Source organism: Aquarana catesbeiana, linkage group LG04, assembly GCF_042186555.1.
Source record: "Aquarana catesbeiana isolate 2022-GZ linkage group LG04, ASM4218655v1, whole genome shotgun sequence".
Lineage (NCBI taxonomy): Eukaryota > Metazoa > Chordata > Amphibia > Anura > Ranidae > Aquarana > Aquarana catesbeiana.
This window is the reverse complement of record NC_133327.1, coordinates 276,979,154-277,000,796: the sequence shown is the minus strand read 5'-3', so window position 1 is coordinate 277,000,796 and position 21,643 is coordinate 276,979,154. Positions and strand designations below refer to the sequence as shown.

The following is a 21,643-nucleotide window of genomic DNA, read 5'->3' as shown; positions in this document are numbered from 1 at the left end:
AGTCTTCTAACTTTGTTATTATCCTCTCTGGTTCCCCCATTAACTCCAACCAATATGGACTCAGTTTCCAAAATCCTCTAGCCTCCCTACCCCCTATACTCACTGAGGCCACCATCAGAGCGTGGTCCGAGACCCCTCTCGGGAAGTATACTACATCCTTTATTATCGGTACTGCTTCCGCATTCCCCAGGGTCATGTCTATCCTGGAAAAGGTGGAGTGGGAGGCCGAGAAGCAGGAATATTGCCTTACTCCAGGATTCCGAACCCTCCATATATCTGTCAGTCCTGCTTCTACCAGGAACTGGCCCAACCGGCCCTCTGCTACATTATGTGTTTGAGCTCTCGGTGGGAATCTGTCCAGACCTTTATTTATCACCTCATTGAAATCTCCTACGACTATTACCGGAGTATCCGTTTTATCCAACATGAATTCCATTAGATTATACAGCACTTCTAGTTTAAAAGGTGGGGGAATATAGATATTAGCTAAAACATACATTCGGTTTTCTATTGAGCAATATAAAAATACGTAGCGGCCCATACTGTCTACACTGGCCTGCCGACAGGAGAACGCCACGCCTCTTTTCACCAATATGCTCACCCCTCTAGAATAAGAGGAGTAAACCGAGTGGTATTGGACCTGAAACCTCCTGTTTTGAAAATATTTCGTCCTGTCCTTTGTCAGGTGGGTCTCCTGCAAGCAGGCCAAACCCACCCCCCTTAATTCCAACAGCGAAAAGATGGCAGATATCTTATTCGGATTCCCCATCCCCCGTATGTTCCAAGAGCCTATTTTAAGAACCTTCGGCTGCATCATAAGAGCAGAAAGCAGGAAAGGGCACCTAAAAACCCGGTTATACTAAAACCAGAAAAAAAGGAAAGAAAAAAGAAGAACAACCCAGCTTTAGACTTGATATAATAGGTTGTGCAAAAAAGAGCCTCCTTACCCATTGTGATTCCAAACCTATAGGGCAACTAGAAAAAGACCCCACAGCTGATTCCATAAAGTGCATTACATATATAAAAAAAGAACAAAAAAAAAAAAGAAAGTTCCCTTAATTACCCTCTGTGCTTTAATACCCATAGGGCTTACCTTACTATTCTTACTATTACTTTTCATTCTGGTGATTATTCCAAGTGTTCCCCCTTATCTTCCACTTTCTTGTTCATAGTGTTCCTGTCATATTTACCACACGTGTGCTCGATCCTGCATCCCCCCTCCCCCCCTCCTACCTCCCTACCTACCACCCCAAATACTAAATGTGTTTTAAATTCACTCTGTCTTAGTTTTACAAACCCCCCTTCTCTCCACCACCCATCTGCCCCCCCCCCCTCGCCCCCCCAATCCAACCACCCCAACCCTCTCCCCCCCCCCCTTCCCCCACCTTACCAGGTTCGCCCATGGGGCTTTATTCGTGACCACCTCATACATTCCCTGTGCCATACCCATTCCTACCATGTTCCCCCCTCCCCCTACTAAAAATATACACATGTGCCAAATTTTAAGTGTAGTACCATCCTCTTCCCTCATTCCTACTTTAACATGCAACATCCCTCTTCCACCCTATACCAAGTCCATGTTTCTTCCCACAGTCCCAAATCTTCATGTCGGGTATCCTAACTCACTGGGCTCCTCTCCTTAAGTTTCAGTCTTTGTTTATTTCCTTCAAACCAGCGTGTTACTCCTGTCGGAGAGTCAAAGAAGAGAACCTCCCCAATTGCCTCTACCCGTAACCTGGCTGGATATAACAAAGCATACTTGACTTCAAATTTTTGTAAAGTGCGTTTGATCTCCACAAAACCCTCCCTGCGTCTCTGCAGCTGAAAAGTCCGAAAAGAATGAAATTTTTGCTCCCTTGTAGAAGATAGGCCCCTTCTCTCTAGCTTTGCGCAGTAAGATTATCTTGTCATAATGATTCAGGAACTTCATTAGTAGGGACCTAGAGCGGCCTCCAGGAAGCGGAGCCCTGAAGGGGACCCGGTGGGCTCTCTCAATCGCAAACTGCAAAGAAAATGCATCTCTTCCGAACACTTCTATAAGCCATCCTTCCAAAAAAGCAGTAGGACTATGCCCCTCACATCCTTCTGGGAGACCCACTACCCTTACATTGTCCCTTCTCAGGCGGTTTTCCATTTCATCCATTTTTTCATTAATTCTACCCAATTGATCCGTCATGGTTTTAACATCTTGCTGTAAGGGAAATACATCGTCTTCCATTTGGCTCACCCTTTCCTCCAGACCTGTTATCCTATCTACTGCCTTTTGCAACTCCTGCTTTATTAATAACAGTTCATCTTTAACCTCTTTAATTTGGCAGCTTAGTCCCTCCACTGATGTTTTACACAAGTTGATCGCTTGTAGTACTTCCCTCAAGGTGGGTTCTACCTCTATAGTGGGAACAGTGGTTGGTAATGGCATATGATCTTTTTCCACCATCCCTGTACCTTTATTAATATTCGCGTTCTTGAGCCCCGCTCCTACTGCGACTGATGACGCCTGTCCCTGACTTTTCCTGTCCCCCGAGACTTTAACTTGCGTTACTTGCCCATTTTTTGTGGGAGTCTGTTCAGGGGTATGTGCATATTTCTGTAGCTTTGCTGCCGCTGCTGCCGCCTGACTTCCTTTCTCCTTTGCTGACCGCAATGACTGAGGCCCCAAATTCTCCTTGTTGACTGGTTCCTCCCCTCTCTTCCTTGACATTGACATTGTTAACTTTGGGTAAACAAATACCACCGAGAAAGAAGAAAAAAAAAAATAATAAGGGGGGAAACAGTAATCAGCAGGGCCCAGAGTTATCACAAACGACAATTGTCACTTTAAAGCGAAAGCAATGTAAGCGGCACTGCGACCTTCAATCAGGCGGTATTTGTACTGTACAGCATTAATTACTCGGTGCTTTGAAAGTAGTACCACAGGTGCCCATGCACTCCTCGATCCCCTTGTCTTGTAATACAGGGTCACCTGCACACTGTCCCTTGGCCACTAGTACAGCAATCTGTCAGAGCCTAAGCCCTATTTCAAAGTCCCGCTCACCTGCCCACTCCGGACTCCAGACTTCCGGGGCGCAGTGTCTGGACACCAGCCAACCTCCAGGAGTTCCACAGCTGACTTTTGGCAGGGGTCTTCTGGGTTCCCCCAGCTCCAAGGCCGCCAATCTTTCTCTCTCGCCGCTCCGCAGCTTCTAATGTTAACCGTTCCACCGATCTCCAGTTGCACAGGCGCAGTAGCTGCAGCGGCTCCAACGAGAATGCCTCAGTGTAGGGCGGCTATTCAAGCTTCGGGCGCCGGTCCCCCGCCAGGCGACACCTCCTCAATCGTCCACTTCAGCTCAGGACTGCTCAGGGCACCGGGAACCAGCAGGGCACAGGACTGCCTGATAATATCAGCCAATCATACGCTCCGTCAACAGCAGTAAGCAGAGAGGAGACTCTCATCCCGCTGCTCACTCACACTACACACTCTGTCAACACCCACGTCCGGTCACGCCCCCCAGTCAAACTTCACAGAGCAATATAATTAGTTACAAATTTCAGTTCTTATTTAATAACTGGCATTCAATCACTGATTTAATTCCAGATTGTTGCTGCTCAGCCTTACCTGTAGTGTGTGAGTGCACCCATCCCATTCACCACCACTCAGAGAGCCCTGCAGGCACCAGGCAGCCAGAACCAGGATAGAACAGCCTCCCTCCCATTTACACAGAGCAATTGGGGATCTCCCAGTGCCCAGCGCAGCCGCAGTGTCATTCCTGCCTCCTCCTGGACCTGACAGCGCCTATGATGGATGTCACACTTCCCACGGTCCTGGCATTGGACCAGTGTGACGTCCATCATAGAAGCCGGGTCCAGGAGGTGGGACTGTGTACGTCACTCAGCCGCGCTGGATAAGCGGGAGATCGTTTCCTGTTCTCTGTCTAAACGGCTCGGGACTAATAATGCATTTACGAATATCGAGACCCAGGGCTTTTTGGGGGCACACTCAGGGCTCCAGCCCCCGTCAGCCCCCCCTCCCGACGCTGCTGCTGTGGGGCATCCTCAAACGGGAGGTGGAGGAGCGCAAGGTCTCTAACATCCACCAGCTCTGTGATGTCGTCATGGAGGATTGGAAGAGAGCTCCAGTGGCAACCTGTGGAGCTCTGGTGCACTCCATGCCTAAGAGGGATGCCTGGCAAATAATGGTGGCCACACAAAATATTGTCACTTTGGGCCCAATTTGGACATTGTTACTTATGCCGCATACACACGGTCGGACTTTTCAGCTACAAAAGTCCGACAGCCCGTCCGGCAGACTTTCGACAGACTTTTGGCGGACTTTCAACAGACTTTCTAACGACCGGACTTGCCTACACACGATTACACCAAAGTCCGACGGATTCGTACGTGATGACGTACACCGGACTAAAATAAAGAAGTTGATAGCCAGTAGCCAATAGCTGCCCTAGCGTGGGTTTTTGTCTGTCGGACTAGCATACTAGCAGCGGATTTCTGGGTCCGGCGGAGTTACTACGTAAAGATTTGAAGCATGTTCCAAATCTAAAGTCCGTCAGATTTGCGACTGGAAAAGTCCGCTGAAGGTCTGGTGAAGCCCACACACGATCGGATTTTCCCTCGGATTTGGTCCGTCGGCGTCTGTCGGACAAGTCCGGTCGAAAAGTTCGACCGTGAGTACGCGGCATGAGGGGTGTACTCACTTTTGTTGTCAGCGGTTTAGACAATAATGGCTGTCTGTTGAGTTATTTTGAGGGGACAGCAAATTTACACTGTTATACAAGCTGTACACTCACTACTTTACATTGTAATAAAGTGTTATTTCTTCAGTGTTGTCACATGAAAAGATATAATAAAATATTTACAAAAATGTTAGGGGTGTACTCACTTTTGTGAGCACACCCCTGTGTGACATAAAAAGAAATGTTTTATTAATGTAAAACTGATCTCTTTTACATATTGTAAGTACATCTCAAACATTGAAAAGATTATGGACCCTCGTAAAATCACTCCTACTATGTAAAATAAAATAATAAAATTACCTCACTCAATAATAAAAAGTGCTATAGGGTATGTTTAAAATACCCTTGTAGAGGTCAACATTGGGTGCCTGCTTGGGTAACCAGCATCCGTTGTCCTAAGTTGTTAAAAGGAGCCAAGTGCCTGTCAGGGCCCCAACGTACTTCTCACCTCTATAGCTCCAAGCTAGTGTTTTTTTAACAAAATGTGTACTTTAAATATGTAAAAGGATTACACGAGCCGCCAGAGGAAATTTTTTCCAAAGTGCATTCTGCTCTTGGACATGGCACTGCCTAAAACTGTCAGGAAATAAATTAGAAAAATGTTAGAATGTATTATTTTACCAAATGACTAACTGTTTGAAACATTCCTGGGATGAACACAAACCTTTACTCAGACAAAAGCGTTGATGCATAAAATAAATGGGCAGACTAGATGGGCCGCTTGGCTTTATCTGCTGTCATTATTCAGTGATTATAATCGTCAGGCCACATGCTGCACTATAATCACAATTCCTGGCTATTGTGAACCACGGGTCTAATTTTCATTTATAGAGAAAATGGTCATGATCACTTAAAAACAGAAAACAATTACTGCCCATTTTCTAATGTGGCCACTGTTCAGATCCTAAACCTCAAGCATGGCAGGGAACAAGCACCAGACAGTAAGAAACTATAAAAACTATTTATTTAATCGTATTCCTGACTCACACAGACTGTCTAGAAGAGCAAAGTAATATCATCTGTAAACTTATATGTTTAAGTATTTTGTCAGTTACATACTTATTTAGCAAGGTACAGCTACAAATATACATTCATCTTTAACCAATCTGACTACAATGAATTAGAATCGAAGGGCCCATGTACACCAGATGCAGTTGGATGGATTTTTGAACTCATTCCAAATGCAAAGTGTCCATAGACAGTCCAAAATCAATGTCAGCTAATGGGCATAGTTCACACCATTGTAGCAGTCCAATACGCACTGTTGCAATCCAATACAGTGGAGTAAAAAGAAGTACAGCACGCTGCTTTTTTTTCCCAATGCAAACACGCATAAATGCATGACCCTGGGAACAAAAAACACGTTTGGTTCCTTTGATGACCTGTCCTTCCCCATGTCACAAAGGCTTAGAAAAATGCACTGCAGACACATGTAAATACATGTCATATGCACATATAGAAATGCAAGAAAAACATGGCATCTGGTGTGAATGGGCTCACTCAAACTGTTTGCAGTGACCTGCGTTTTTCTGCACTATACATAGACAGGTGACCACTATGATATATAGAAAACAATTGTTCTCCATGTGCCCTGTTCAGACCACAGTTCTGGTGTGATGTGCAGTGCAGCCTGGAAGAATTCAGCAGGTCTGTGTTTTTCCGTATTGGATGGCACTGCAAATAACCATACTGCAGCACAGCACACCACGCTGCTGTGTGGAGACATGAATGATGTGTCATTATGGAGACATTTACTAAAACCGGAGCGTTTAAATCTGGTGCAGCTCTGCATAGAAACCAATCAGCTTCCAGGTTTTATTGTCAAGTTAGAAGCTGATTGGCTACCATGTACAACTACACCAGATTTTAAACGCTACAGTTTTAGTAAATCTCCCTCATTATGACCAAATAAAGTTAACCTCCCTGGCGGTATGATTATGTCTAATTTTTGATGCTGAAAGCGGTACAATGTTTTGCATAGAAATTTGGCGTTTTATATTGTAGGCCGGTAATTCTTAGAAATAACTCTCTTAAATCTGTCCAAACAAGAGTCTAGTAGACATACTGGGTATGATAAAGTTTAAAATACAAAATCATAAATTATCATATAATTATAATAATAATAAAAATTATTCAATAATGTAATTATTAAAACACTGAATCGCCTAATTCTGCAAGTGATTCTAATTTACTATCGCTGTTTTCTAGCTGGTCTAAAACCGCTTTTGATGTAAAGGGACACTTTTTGGTTGCCATGGACAATCTCAACAAGTTTCCAGGCAGAAAGAACTGTATATATAATATAAAAGTGCATGCAGTGCACTGGACAAAGCACTAGGGACAAAAGGGATGTGATATGATTTGATACAGTAATGTAATCTACAGATTACAGTGTACTGTATGTATTATGTTTTTTTCACTATTTTGAATTTGCCCCCGTGCATTGGGAACGGAGCCTGGCACACAATACATTGAGTGGAGTACACCGCAGGATCTTGAGGACAAGGTAAGTAAATTTGCCTGGATCCTGCGATGCAATCCCGGGTTCGGGGTTACCGCTTTTGGTAATGAAAATTCATCCCGAGCCACACTCGAGATTACCACCAGAGAGGTTAAAGGATAAGTTCACCTTTTGTTACATGTTACACCCATATTCAGGGTGTAACATATTATGAACGGACCGCCCCCCGCACTTCCCCCATCCCTGCTGTGACAGCTAGCAGGGTTCTTCTCCCTCTCCGCTAGCTGTCACAAATTTAAAAAAAACGTGGCTCCACCCGCTGGCCGCGTTACTGATTGACAGGGCTTTGTGCATGGAAAACTACAAGGTCCAGTAGCCTTTGTGGCTGTTGGCTTGTAGTTTTCAATGAACTACCACGGTGCTGTGGTGGTTCATTAATGCTTCCTGTCAGATTGTATCTACTTATCTGTATGCGCAAGCAGAGACATTGGCAGATCTGCTAAAGACCTGCATGGCACCAGCTGATCGCGGGTGCAATGCTTTACAGGCTCCATAAATAAATAAATTGCAGGTAAAAAAAAATGTGCATTTATTATTTTTGTTTACAAAAAGTGAACTTATCCTTTAAAAAAAAAGAAAAAGTAAGCAGTGCGATCATAGGCGTGTGCACATAGCTGTGCCTGGGCACACCCTAATCATCCCGTGTGGCGCAGATTCTTCCTGTTTAGACCCCTGATATTTCACCAAAGTCCCTTGACGGGGCTACTAAAAAAACTGTAAAAAATTAAAATTGTAAAAAATTATAAAAATATAATAGTAAAAATAAAAAATTACTGATACCAATCTTGCCCTACTGACACCATCAATACATATACACATACACACACATGCATATGTTTTTGAGCTTTGGGGTGCACACCCTAATGCAATAAGCAGTGCACACCTATAAAATGACTCCACTCATCCCTACTTGTGACCACCTACTGCCTGCTGAGAAGAGCGAGCCTGGTGCTCGGGCACATGGTCACCATACATGCAGAAGGCTGGGAGAGTTTCATCAGCTGTATTTCTCTGGAACAACTGATGGCGGACTCTTGCTGCTTATATTACAAATGTAGGGATATCATCTTAGCACAGAGGGTACACTGCTGGTCACTGCCCTCCTCTCATTCTTATATAAACCAGTATGGGGCATATTATCCTGTATTCATTGTGCCAGACACATATCTACACTTTGCAGCATCCTGAAATGATAAAAAGAACAAATATTGTGTTGCTATCACCTATTAGACAATAGTGTGGGATTGTGGGATGTAGAAACACGATATTGTAGTAAATAACATGAAGGAATATTAGCACCATATGCAGCCATATGTTAGAAATAAAAAAGACATTCGTCTGTCAGTCCCAGAAGAAGAAAGCTCATTTTACATGAAATAGACTACACAGATCACTTTAAAACGACTGTAGTAACCCAGTGATTTACCGCATTTAAGAGCCAGTTAAAATAATGGGAAAGGTTCGTTAAAATACTATGGTACTGTGATAAGTTTTCTGGGGTTGAAAGGTCAGTTAAAGTAATGCTAGCCATGCCACACACATTGAAGTCCCGTTTCCTTTCATTTTGTGATGTATCACACATTGTCAGCACACACAATTTGCTGAATTTTTAGTACCATTGTAATTAAAGAAAAGATGTTGGTTACCCAATGTTTTGTATCTCTTGTGAATTCCAATAGTGGGATTTCCACACCAACGATACCAGTTCAGCCGCCTTATTGTATCATCTCACTCTTTCTGTAAATAAGAGCATAAGCCTTCTCCGAAATTATGGTGAGTTATGGTATGGCACCAGTTCAGCACTGTCATTTTGATCCTGCACCAGATTCCACTGTAATGGAACAAGCCAGTGACAGAATGAGACAGTGGCAAGATATCTGTGCTAGAAGGCAATGTCCAATTACCACAACTGGGAACTTCGCAGAGTCGATGAGCCTGAGATTGGAGAAGGGCAAGAGAAAGGCGTTAAAAACACTTACTGGGTTACAGAGTAAACAGGCTCATAAATCCTGAGATGGTCTTCCCTGTCACTGTGATGACCAGCAGCTGCAGACACCGAGGGTCTTGAGGAGCAAGATAGCCACCGCACATCCCGAAACCACTGTTTGGCAGAAGTGATGTCAGCAAAGGTGCGGTGACTAGTTTTGGAGCATACTCAGAGGCTCCTTCTTCAAAACCTCCTTGAGGTCTTCTTTACTCTGTAATCCTGTAATGCCGCGTACACACGATCGGGATTTTGGTCGGAAAAAGATATGATGGCTTTTACGGCGGGATTCCACTCAAGCTTGCCTTGCATACACACGGTCACACAAAAATTTGCTGAACTTTCGACCGTCAAGAACGCGGTGACGTACAACACTATGTCGAGCCAAAAAATTATGTTCAATGCTTCCGAGCATGCGTCGAATTGTTTCCGAGCATGCGTAGGAATTTTGCGCATCGGAATTGCTACAGACGATCGCATTTTTGGATAGGAACTTTTTCCGACCGAAAAATTGAGAACATGCTCTCAATCTTTTGCTGGCTGGAATTCGGCCAGCAAAAGTCAGATGGCGCATACACACGGTCGCATTTTCCGACCAAAAGCTCTCATCAGTCTTTTCCTGGCTGAATTTCCGATCGTGTGTACGCAACATAAGTGTTTTTTTTTTAACCGTTGCCTTTTAATAAAATTGCTGACATACTGCACTTCGAAGTGCCTTTTTCTGCATATCTAGGTCTATCCAGAGCCTGCTTCTCTCCTGTAAGTGCTGCTCTTGTGCCTGTCAGTTTGCTATCCTGCTATCCTGGATGATCCTGAATGTATATAGCCCCCGGAGAACCCGTCTAGCAGAAGCACTGCTACTTACCATTCTCCAATGGCTCACTTGAAATGCCACATATGGGGCTGACAGCGTTGTGCTTTGATAGTGGCCTGCGGGAGATTCATTTATAGTAATACGATCCTCTAAACAAACAGTGCTGACTTGACAAAATTCCAAGGCAGCAACAGGAAGCAGCTACTACAGGAAGGAGGCGGAGGAGGAGAAAGTACAGCCTGCACATCCTCCAAGTTCTTTTCTACTCTCCAGCACAGGTTTGTCACTCTGACTCCAAGCTGACAACAGTAATTATGCGGATGTAACTACTCTTGTCAACATACTGTATAGTGGTGGGACTGACTAAGCCCTCACTGATCTCTGTATATTGCAAGCACAGTGGAGTAATTCATCCTCAAATTTCACAGCAGTAATATTTTCACTTTGGTTTATAGCAGCTTATCTCTCTCAGGGAGAAGGTACACAGGAAGAGGGGAGAGAGTAGAGTGCTGAGACCTGACTTTAAACAACTTCAGTGTCTTTCTTGTAACTTTGAGGTTTAAAATCCCCACAGTTCTTGCAGCTACAGAGGTCAGTGATGGCATGTTTTAAAGCTCATTTAAAAGGCATGTAAATCTTTAAATATCCCTAACCTAGCCTGCTTTAGAGCATTGAAGGTAATTTTCTTTGTCTAGAAATTGTTTTCTTATTGTACTTTTGCATTGAGATCTTGGTACGATTTAATCAAAGGGTTACTTTCATGAATAAAAAATTGTCAATATGGCGCAAAGGATGCCGCCTGGGCTAAGGCAGGCCATGCACAGTGCGAATTTCTTTCCTGCAACCACGGGTTGCAGAAAAGAAATTCGAACAATTCCTCCATCAACACTGACAGTCCTGACAGGGGAATCAGCAATTGTCTGTGCCCAGCGGGGGGCAGCGGTGGGTGGGGGAAGACTGTAATTATTGCTAGCGGCTATAGCAGCCACTTGTGATAGTCGCAAGAGAATCTGGCAGGCTGGTTGTACCCAAGTTAATTGATCGAACTTGGTACATTCAGCCTGCCAATAAACGGTTCGAATATCCGCCAATTCCCGCTGAACTGGCCAAGATCTGAACCGTGTATGGCTGGCCTTAGGAAAACTACATAGATGAAAAAGGGCAGTGTGGTATAGTACCTCGGGTCAAATTCTATGGTCATAGGTGTGCGCAGCCTATTGCATTGGGATGTGCACCCCAAAGCTCAAACACACATGCCTTTCTCTGCAACCTTAGCTGGGAAGTGCTCTGTGCTGAGTGGCTTGCTGTTTATTCACAAACTAAAGCATAGGAGACACAGTTTACTATTCTTCAGTTCTGAATGTACACAGTGAGCGAGTGTGTTCACTGTGTTCATTTAGAAAAGGTGAGAGGAGTGGAGCCAGCAGCACTGCAGGGCGGGGGACCAACAAGTGGGGGGGAAGCCTGGGAAGTAGGTGGAATTGGCTTTTAACCCCCACTAGCGGCCGATGAAGGGGTTAAATGCTCCCTGTAGCGCCGCTGCTGAAGCGCTTTGCAGGAGCTTCAGCAGCGGTGCCCATTCATTTCAATGGGCAGGATTGGTGGAGGAGTGGTGTATACACTGCTCCTTCACCGCTTCAAAGATGCTGCTTGCAGGACTTTTTTAATGTCCTGCCAGCGCAGCGCCCCAATGTGGAAGCACTCGGGCTTTCACACTGAGACTGCAGAGGAGGTGCTTTTCAGGCGCTTTACAGGTGCTATTTTTAGCCCAAAAGCGCTTGAAAAATGCCCCAGTCTGAAAGGAAATCTGCTGGGCCTGCATCCCTTGAGACGGGTTGCTATTGAAAGTATCTTTCCAAAAATGACATTTTTGTTGCATGGGATGCCTGAAATCTGACTTGTATCTTAGGGCAGACTTCTGGGAAAATTGGTAAGCCAATCACACAAGCAGGAAATTATGTTTCTGGGCAATGTTCAGTACACATTCTGTGTACAGAACAACTCCATGTAGCCATATTGCATTGCATTCTCAGAAAATTACAGCAGCTGCAGATTAAAAAGGAAAGGTAATTTTTAATAACATTCAATTACAATATGATTAATGTCGCAATTATATGTGCTATATTATTTTTTCTTTATTTCTTTATTTATTTTTTTCCCCACGAAAGTGGAGTTACCCTTTAACCACTTCCTGCCCAGCCTATAGCAGAATGACGGCTGGGAAGTGGTTCAGTTATCCTGACTGGGCGTCATATGATGTCCAGCAGGATAACATGTTGGCGCGCGCCCGTGGGGGAGCGCAGCTCAGCGATCGCGAGTGCGGTGTGTCAGTTTGATGCGCTGAATCTCTGATCGTGGCAAAAAGCTTCTGACAGAGGCTTCTTACCACGAGATCAGCTGTGATCAATGACAGCTGATCATCGCGTGAACCAGGAAGTGCGGTAAACGGTATTCCTCAGTTCGCGCTGACAGGCAGAGCCGGTCGGCAGCTCTCCCTGTCAGGGGAGGGGTCTGTGCTGATAATCAGCACATTGATTATGAGCACAGCCCCATCAGATGTGCTGCCAGTCAGTGCCCATAAGCTGCCAGTCAGTGCCCCTTAAAAAAATAGATGACAGTGCCCAGATCAGTGCCAATCAGTGCCCATATCTGTGCCAATTAGTGTCCACTACAGTGCCAGTCAGTGCCCATCACAGTACCAATCAGTGGTGCCCAGCAGTAAAACCTGTCAGTACCTCATCATCAGTGCTGCCCATCAGTGCCACCTGTCAGTGCCAATCAGTACCGCCTATCAGTGCCAATCAGTGCTGCCTGTCAGTGTCCATCACAGCCGCCGGTCAGTGCCCATCACAGCCACCTGTCAGCGCCCAGCAGTGCCACCTATCATTGCCCATCAGTGCCACTTATCAGTGCTCATCAGTCCTGCATATCAGTGCCACCTATCAGTGCCCATCAATTCTACATATCAGTGCCTCCTCATCAGTGCCCATCAGTGCCACCTTATCAGTGCCAACCCATCAGTGCTGCCTCATCAGTGCCCGTCAGTGAAGGAGAAATTTTATAACCGAAATGAAGAAAAACATTTTTTTTTGTCCTTTTTTAGTTTTTTTTTAGCAAAAAATAAAAACCGCAGAGGTGATCAAATACCACCAAAAGAAAGCTCTATTTGTGGGAACAAAATGATATTAATTTTGTTTGGGTACAGTATAGCATGACCGCGCAATTGTCATTCAAACTGTGACAGCGCTGAAAGCTGAAAATTGTCCTGGGCAGGAAGGGGGGAAAGTGCCTGGTACTGAAGTGGTTAATAAACTTTGTATAAACGTTTTATATCTATGGGGTTGTCGGTCCCATCTGTACCAATAAAGTTTAATCAAAATGTTGGGTTTAGTTATTAGGAAGTTTATGGACGTGGTACATTTTTAAGCAGCCACCCTTTTATGCTTCTTAGTATCTCAGATGGCAGGGACCAATGTTATAAGAGAAAACATTGTTAGTACAACCAAAAGCTGGAAAAAGGAAATAACTGTGTCATGATGAGATGTTCAAACACTTTATCAAAATGTATGTATGATGTCAAGTTAGTATAAAGATATCTCTTTGTCTAAAATGAGTCATTTCATGATTGATTCCAAAATCAATATAAAATGATCTCTCGTCTTGACAGAATGACATGCCTGGGGAGGAATCTTTGAGCCTGTCAGAGCACAATGCTTAGAGGGAGTGGGAAAAGAGCACATTCCTACCTAATCCAAGTAGTCACAGGTAACCTAAAAGTGATTAAAGGTCAAGTAATACTATATTGCACCTTAGTTCACAAAAAACTGCAATTAATCAAATTTACAGATCAATATGAAAATATTCAAGGATATTATTAAAACTTAAGATAATTGATCATTATTATTGTGGTCAGAAACATTTGCCTACACACAACTGAGTTTTTATCCAGTAATACCCATGAGACACGCTAAAAGCAGACACTGGAAAGCAGAGATGGATTAAGGCAGAGTGGGGCCCTGGGCTAGGCAGCAGCTATAGCTTCCCTGTTCTTTCATTTGTACCTTGAGAAGGATTGCAATAAGCTCATAGAAGCTACCCTATCTGCATTGTATATACCGTAATAGCCCACCCAAGTGAAGCCTCCACTGGGAAGTTCCAGACAGGTGCACAGCTTTGCCCAGTTGTACTGTCCTTCTGGTTTACTACAGGAACATGAAGAATGTAGCTGGGCTCCCTGGACATTCACCAGGCCTTAGGCTCCTGCATAGGGTGTCTTATAGATGGTCTGGCTCTTCTGATAAGCCATATTTGATCACATGACTAATAATACATAAGACTGTGCTAAGCCTTTTGGAAATTTGAAATGTACAGTAAATTATTTTTTTCTTTGACTATATACATACATACATTACATACATATTTAGGGATGGTAGAAATTACAATATTATAAAAATATTATATAAATGTAAGAATATTAAGAATATTTTCAGCAAGTACAGAAATATCTGTTTCTTGCCAGAAATGCCATTTCCTTTTTACTTCCTGTGAGCCCCTCTCTAACATGCTTAACAGTGGCGGTGCGTCCATTAGGGGTGCCCGGGCGCCGCCCTCTCTATCACGCCACCCCCTGTATACTTAATGGATAGATTCATGCATAGCATGAATCTATCCATGGCCGCGACGGCCACCCCCTATTCAGGCGTCCGGCACCTTTTAGCACCTGAATTGCAGCGGCGGGGGTGGTTTTTTGAAGCACCTGACTAGAGCCATAGGCTCTAATAGGCTTCGAAATAGGGTGGACTTGTGGCGCAGAGCATTGCCCCATGAGCCCACCCAGGTGTGTTAGAAAAGCAAAATGAATATTCGCTTTTCTAACACTGAACCGCCTCTCCGCTAATCAGGAAGTGCGGGTCTGATACCCGTCACCTGATTGGCTGAAAGGACAGGTGCTCCTATTGGATGCCTAGCAGGAGGAAAAGCATGAAGGAAGTATGGAGGACACAGGTGCCGTCGCCTGCCCCGCTGCGCATCCCACAAGATGGGGTAAGTGCCAATCAGACAGCAAGCGGGGGGGGGGTGATGGGTGCTGGGGTCACAATGGCTGTATTTGATGGGCACAGTGGCTGCAATTGATGGCACAGTGGCTGCATTTGACAAGCACAGTGGCTGCCTTTGACGGGCACAGTGGCTGCATTTGATGGGCACAGTGGCTGCATTTGATGGGCACAGTGGCTGCATTTGATTGCACAGTGGCTGCAATGGATGGCAAAGTGGCTGCTGCTGGTCCGACATAAGCCAGCTGGCTTCTGTCAAAGGGTCATGACCGAAAAAGGTCTGCCTGTACTAACATTGAATTGTTGGTGCAATGGCTCTGACCTAAGCTGTCAGGTTTATTTCATTCAGCCCGCTGGGTTGAACGAAAAAATAACTATTATGCCCCCTACACACGGTCGGACATTGATCGGACATTCCGACAACAAAATCCTAGGATTTTTTCCGACGGATGTTGGCTCAAACTTGTCTTGCATACACACGGTCACACAAAGTTGTCAGAAAATCCGATCATTCTGAACGCGGTGACGTAAAACACGTACGTCGGGACTATAAACGGGGCAGTAGCCAATAGCTTTCATCTCTTTATTTATTCTGAGCATGCATGGCACTTTGTGCATCGGATTTGTGTACACAGGATCGGAAATTCCGACAACGGATTTTGTTGTCGTAAAATTTTATAGCATGCTCTCAAACTTTGTATGTCGGAAAATCCGATGGAAAATGTGTGATGGAGCCTACACACGGTCAGAATTTCCGACAACAGGGTCCTATCACACATTTTCCGTCGGAAAATCCGACCGTGTGTATGGGGCATTAGTGTGTATGAGGCTTTAGACTTGAACGAGACATTACTTCTACTGTAGAAGCAACATCCCATTCAAGTCTATCCAATAGACAATAGTGCGAAGATGTGGACAACCCAGCACTAGACTTTTACTAGCCCGGCCGTAGGCAGTGCAGGAGGCTGCAGCCATCAAAGCAGATAAATAAAAACCTGCCGGGGAGGGGGCTACAATGGGGGTTTATTGAATAAACCTTTCCTTCAATTGCATATGAAATGATGCAAACTATATAATGCACAATGAATTCTGCAAATGCCAGTACCATTATAGTCATTGGTACTGGAGCCGCATGAATACGTACAGACATGTGACCATAATACCAGAAAGAGGGACATTGAGGTGAAAAGAGGAACAGAAGGTTTTCGTTCCAAACTTGGGGTAGTTGGTAACTATAATTCTAAAGCTCAGCGTTTAGAGGCAGAAAAAAACCCTACTGTTTTGCATTTTTTCTGAAAGAAAAAAAAAACGCTTAACGCTAGTACAAAAGTGGGAAAGAAATAGTTATTTATTCATTTCCATTTTAAATTTTATATAAAGGTTAACTGGATTTCAGTCCACTGATTAATCCTGGTAATTACAGCTAAGCTTTATCACTCCACTGGGGGATTCTGATAATTGTAGCTGGCCTGTATCACTCCAAAGGTACGATAAAATAATTATACCTGAGATCTATCATTCCAGTGATGATTTCTAATAGCTGGAATCTGTCGCGTTACAGATATTTTTTAAGAATTATCCAACAAATGCTCTCCCTTCTGAAATGATCTATGACAGATTTAAAAAGCAAGTTGCTTGTGCAAAGGAGTATATTATATAAAGCCAAGGATGTTACCATTTTTAACATATCTTTTATGAATATGAGAGTTTTATGAAGTATATTCTCAGTGCCAGCTTAAAGTATAACTAAAGGCAAAACGTTTTATTTTTGGATTTGGATAGAGTGGTGAGGGGTTAGACCCACTGTCAAGTTTGCATTGTGGTCTGTGTAACCATTGAGAGCAAAAGAAGGAAATGCACTGTCTCTAATTGCCCTGACCTTGAATGTCTCTGGCAGTAAAAGTGGGGGTAAATCCAAAATTTTGAGTTGCCACCAGAATAGTAATTAGGCAGGAAATCTTCCCATGGGGACATTTGTTCCTGGGACAACTGTCTAAGAGGGAATTTCCCTCACAAAAGAAAGATGTCCTCTCACTTCCTGTTAAGTCTACGTAGTTGGACGTAAAGGGAAATCTCCTAAATGACATACAATGACAAAAAAATATGACAGTGGGTTTGGTTCCCTGCTGATACAATTCTACTTAGAGCTGGGTTCTACTATTCTGCTAATACATTCTAATAATTATAACTGGGATCCACCATTCCACTAAGGCATTTTAATAGCTATAGCTAGGATCTACAGCTCTACTCATTAATTCCAATAGTTATAGCCGAGAGCAGATCTATAACTCCAAAATAAATTCCAATTGTTATAGCTAGGATCTCTCTTTCAAATAATGAAGTCTATTAATTATAGCTGATGTCTACCATTGTACTGTTTAATAATAATATACATAGCAAAATAATAATTATTGCAAAGTTGCACCACACTGTTCAATTGTAATAATTATAGCTACAATCTATCAATCCTCTAATGAATTATAATATTTAAAGCTAGGATCAAACACACAGCTCATGAATTCCAATCATACCAACCCCCAAATAAATTCCAGCCTTTCATTTTGAGATCCATCACTTAACTTGCTAATTCTAATAAATATACCTAGGTCTAGCATTTCACTGAGTACATTTGATAATTATAGCAGTGATCCATTACTCCACTGAATAATCCTAACATTTACAGCTGGGATCTACTGCTTCACAGTTATAGCTGGGTTTAGACCTCTTATGATGTCTAATAGTAAAATTATAGGTGGAATTTGCCAAACGAATGATAAAATATAATAATTATAGCTGGGGTCTACCATTGCACTGTTTATTAATCATTATAGCAAGGAAATGCCACAAAGCTAATCAATTCTAATACTTGTAGCTGCGATCTGTCATTCCTCTGTACATATATTGTAGCTGGGATCTAACTCACAACTGATGAATTCCAACCATACAATCCACTGATGAATTTCAGTAATTATAGATGAGATTTACCACTCCACTAATGAATTCTAATATTTATAGTTGGGATCTATCCTTCCACTGCTTAATTCCAATCATAGCTGGGATCTGCCACTCCACGTATGGATTCCAATAATTATAGCTGGTATCCAAAACAGATTACATCTAATTATTGCCAGAATCGATTTTCCTCTACTACCTAATTCCAATAATAGCTGGGATCTGTCACTCCACATATGGATTCCAATAACTGTAGCTGGTATCCAATACTAAACGTATTAATTTTAATAATTATAGCCAGAATCGATTCTAATTCCAATCATAGCTGGGATCTGCTACTCCACATATGGATTCCAATAATTATCGCTGGCATCTACCACTAAATTGATGAACTCCAATAATTTTTGCTGGGATCTACCAATTCACTGATGAATTCCAATCTGTTTATTTGAGATCTACCACTCCACTAATCAATTCCACTTTACTAATGAATTGTAATAATTATATCTGGGATTTATCACTCCACTGATGATAGCCAATCATTATATCTGGGTTCTATCATGCCACTAATGAATTCCAATATTTAAAGCTGGGAACTACCAATCCGCTGATCATTTCAATTCATTGTAGCTGGGATCAACCACTTTACTGATTACTTCTGGTAATCACAGCTGATATCTGCTACATATGCATACTACCCTACCCATTATGACTGGCATCTGCCTTCCTATTGCCTAATCCTAATAATTATTGCCAGTATCTGTTGGTTGCTCCATGCATTAGTCCAATAATCCTAGCTACATATAGTAGATGAATTCTTAAGGTAATAATTTATCATTGTAGCTGGGCTCTGTCACTCCTGTACTCAGTTGCCCCACTGATGATCTTCAATAAAGATCGGTGAATATAATATGTCGTAAAGTGTTAAGTATAGGAATAAATGTATTTTTCCCAATTCAGATGTTTACTCTGTTTTTTAGAGAGAGTGTGTTCTACAAGACTTCCTAAGAATGTGAGGGTTAACAAATAATTTCAAGCACAACCAGCAGAACCTGGAGGCCCTCCAGGCTATAAGAATATTAGCCGTCTTTTAGCACATGATGATAATGTACACACAGCAACACAAAAAAGATAGACATGTACTCTTTCATGTAACTGAAACTTGTTTTTCAACATTGGCTTTTCTTTGAGAAGTGTTTGAACAAGAGGACATGACCTAGGGTTGGATGGGAGGTGGAGGTGACATATCAAAATATAACATTATACAAAGGCTTACGGATAAATGGAAGAGCCTCCCAGCAAAGATAGACTCTTGGATGTTTTAACAGCAGCAAACTCTATGCTTGCTATTGCTTTATAATACTTTGTGTTGAGGTGTGCTGTCAGAACCATCAGAGCAATGAAAACAGCACTCCAGGAGTGAGAGAAGATTATCCGGCTTCCTTCATAATGTGGGTGGAACTGCTTAGCTGCCATGACTGAAGAAGGAAAATGAGAAGGCATTGAGAAGGTGGAGGAAAGTTGTTATAACTTGAAAGTCATGTTTATCTCTTTGATATTCTCACCCTGGAGCGAAATTATTAAGAACTGGGTTAGAAATGGTACTTAATGACAAATATGTCAGGCTGACAGAAAGCTGACATTGTGAAATGCATGAAGATCTTTGTAGTTGCTCTGAAGAGGCAAGTGCAACGCAGTAATCACAAACAGCTCTGGAAACAACGTGAGGCACACAATTCCCAGCTGCTTACTGCAACTTTTTGAAATATGACATCTATTCTTTGGATTATGTGCAATTAAGCTGGAGATTTAAAACATGATGTGTTTCTTCAACATCCCATAAAATGTGAATGAAATATAAAACTTTCTGCTAGTAAAATGGACTGCTTTCAGATTTTTATTGTCATTTCCAATTTGATGAATCAGATAACTCAATCAACCTATTTTTTCCTTTTGAGGGAGCCTATACATTGTCTCCCATTGCTCTGCTTCTTCTGAAAATGCTAGCTGCCTGGCTTTTGTGCTGAAATAATTTCTTGTTGAGTTACTGGGGTTGATTTACTAAAACCAAATAGACTGTTCACGTTGCAAAGAAAGTTGCCCCAGAGCTTAGTGAATGAAGTGGAACTCTGGTGACATCTATCATCCAGTCATGTACAAACAAAAATACCCTATTTTGCTTCCCTTGCATGTGATTATGCAAAGTGAAAAAGAAAGGGGCTAGTCTTGGGCCTCATCCAACAAAAAAACATACAAAACTAATAGAAAATAGCCGGAGAAAAACACAAATATCCTACAATGATGGACTGTATCAGCCCGTAGGTTCCTACTTTTCAAAGTGAAATTGCACCACATTCATTAGCCTTTGAGGAAGATTCCCTTGCAAAGTGCAATGTTGCTTGCAAGGTGAACAGCCTATTTGTCTTTACTAAATCAACCCATCTGACTCAATACAAGAATAAAGATTAGTAGGTCCACCTTTACCTGCTGCATGATTCTTCTAGGTTAGTGATTTCAAATTTAAAGGACAACTAAAGGCATGCTTTGTATTTTTAGTGAACCCTTAACAAAGCTCATGAAAATGACACATATTAATAAAAATAATAAATAAAATTATGATTACCTCAACATACACCTGTTTTGTTTGTTGTAATCCGCCCTCTAAGCCTGTGCCGCTGGATTCCGGTTGTGATGCTGGGAGGAGTCTTGCAGAGCTAGCCCATCATTGCCTTCCACTCTGCATCTCCCATAGGGAACTACAGTTCCCATGATTCAATTGGCAGTGGACAGTGGCATAGGCTAGACATGGGAAGGGTATAGGACTGAATGCGAGAAGAGTGGGCAGATCCTTGGCGTGTCTTCTAAGATGTTTGACACTGGGGATTTTTAAGAAAAGGAAGCAACACCCCCTAATGACGCCACAGCGCTGTAGTCTCCTGAACAATGACATAACGCAAAAGGGGCACAACGGAAACATTTGTAAAAATGAGGGAGCCATGTTGTCTCCACAGTAAAGGAAGCTGACAAGCTGGAGGGGGGGGGGGTAAATTCCTCTATTTACTTGCATTTAGATGACAAACAAAGGCACACGTATTTTACAACCTACTTCGTTTTATCACAAATATAGATTTTTCGTTTTTTTACTTTAGTTCTAGTTTAAGAGACAGGATAAGCATGATACCCAAACAGCTAGCATGTTCAGAAGGGATCAATAATGGCAGCCTACATACTGCTCTCATTACAGGCTTCTTTCAAAAAAGTTAATAACTGTACATGCTTGTTCATTCTGCATATATCATGAGGATCCAGTGTCTCAAAGGTTAAAAGAAATGGCAGCACATGCCTGCTGGCCCACTTTTATTGTGCTAATTGAAGGTGTGGATGAGTGCAGAACCATCAGGGCTGCCACTGCATTATTTCCCAAAATGCCCTGTTACTGTTAATATCCTCCACTGATCTAAATTGCTTAAATTGGACTCCCCAAAGACTAAAGTACAAGACAACCTTGACTGCTACTAGTACTCAAAATACTTACAAACATACTGTAATAAATTCAAAATCCCCATACCAATGAAAATAAGCTGTATA

The 21,643-nt window shown here is 42.7% G+C and overlaps 1 long non-coding RNA gene across 1 annotated transcript in view; it reads left to right on the top strand.

Moving 5' to 3' along the window:
- The window catches only part of LOC141141495 (uncharacterized), a 32,625-nt gene extending 12,210 nt beyond the window's left edge, over window positions 1-20,415 (top strand). Inside the window, exon 3 of the long non-coding RNA XR_012244103.1 lies at window positions 19,036-20,415. This is a non-coding gene — a long non-coding RNA (uncharacterized lncRNA). The remainder of the gene's footprint in view (window positions 1-19,035) is intronic.
- The last annotated feature ends 1,228 nt before the right edge of the window (window positions 20,416-21,643 follow it).